Below are 1,518 nucleotides of genomic sequence, written 5' to 3'. Positions count from 1 at the left end.
TGTGTGTGTGTGTGTGTGTGTGTGTGTGTGTGTGTGTGTGTGTGTGTAGGGGTGTGTAGGGTGAACCGCATTCACGCTCTTACAGGCACAGTCAAGCTAGGTAGCTGATGGGAGCTCTGGCCACCTTTCCAACCCCTTTTTTCTAGACTAAAGGTTTCTTTCCCCTACTGCAGCTGCTTCAAGAAAATCCTACACAAGCCAAGGGGAGAGAAGAGCAAGGAGGGGTGGGGAGGGGAAAATCGAGGAGGTGTGCTCCCTTTCTCCTCCCCACCCCTAGATCCCAAAATGTCCAACCCGGAGCTCTCCTTTTTTCCTTCTATCTGCTCCAGGTTCTCATCTGCTGCTCCCGCTCGTTCCTCTCTCTCTCTCTCTTTCTCTCTCTCTCTCTCTCTCTCTCTCTCTCTCTCTCTCTCTCTCTCCCTCTCTCTCTGTGGGTTGAAAGCTGTGGAGAACCGTCACGGGTGTGTGTGTGTGTGTGTGTGTGTGTGTGTGTGTGTGTGTGTAGCGGGTAAGGAAAGGAGGAAAGGAGGGAGGAAGGGAGGGAGGGAAGAAAGAAGAGAGAGAGACAAGAAACAAGAGAGAGAGAGACGGAGAGAGACAGAGACAGAGAGTGGTTGGCGAAAGCAACTCTCACCTCCCCCAGCCCCTGGGCCAAGCCTAGCTGACAGTCGCCTCCCAACAGAGGCCAGAGGGGCAGGGAAGGCGGGCAGGGGGTAGGGCAAGCCGGGAGGACGAGGAGGCAGCCGGCAGGGGCAGCTGCTCCTGCCTGCGCCGTAGCTGGGTGGCCAGGGGTGGAAAGAAGCCGCCAGCCGCAGCCGCAGCCCCAAATCAGCCCCCGCCGCCCCATCCCACCGTTTCATCTCTTCCCCCCTCGGTACGGAAATTTTCTGTTTCGTTCTTTCATTTGGTTCCCCTAAGCCTCCCTCTCCCCGGGGGGATGGCAGAGACCCTAGGGGCGAGGGGAGGCTGAGCGCCGGTGAGGGGAGAGGGCACAGGAGCGCCTCTGGCGCCGGGTTTACAGAATTCCCCCTTTACCCATTTCCCGAAGTGTCTCCTGCTTGGGGCAGTGACCCCTACCAACCCCTCTCAACTTCGGCTCTGTGCTGGTAGCGCGCCCTGACTATGTGGGTCATCCTGGTGGAAGATAAATTGGGCAGTTTGGAGAGAGGGTCTGTGGCCCGAGGGACAGTGGGAAAGGGAACTCTGGGTCTTCAGGGACTTGTCATCTTCTGGCACAGGTTTCTATCTCTGTCAGAGATAGTTTAACCCGGTGCAGGCAACCCCGGATCGCAGGATGCAGGTTAGATTGAAGTACAAGGGTGATAGAGGGTGACGGGAAAACTTGCTTAGTTTGAGTCTTAGAGTCTGCGGAGACCAGGAGGAAGGGTGGTATCCCTGGACACTCGCGAGACTCTTACATCTTTGTGTCTTCAGATCACTTGATATACCTCTCTGGTCACTCCTCACTCCCCAGGCACCTCTTGCTCTCTGTTCTGAAGGTCTCCACATGACAACCTT

The sequence above is a fragment of the Psammomys obesus genome, unplaced genomic scaffold (assembly GCF_907164565.1).
Source record: "Psammomys obesus unplaced genomic scaffold, mPsaObe1.curated_primary_1811, whole genome shotgun sequence".
Classification (NCBI taxonomy): domain Eukaryota; kingdom Metazoa; phylum Chordata; class Mammalia; order Rodentia; family Muridae; genus Psammomys; species Psammomys obesus.
Note: the sequence above shows the minus strand (reverse complement) of the source record.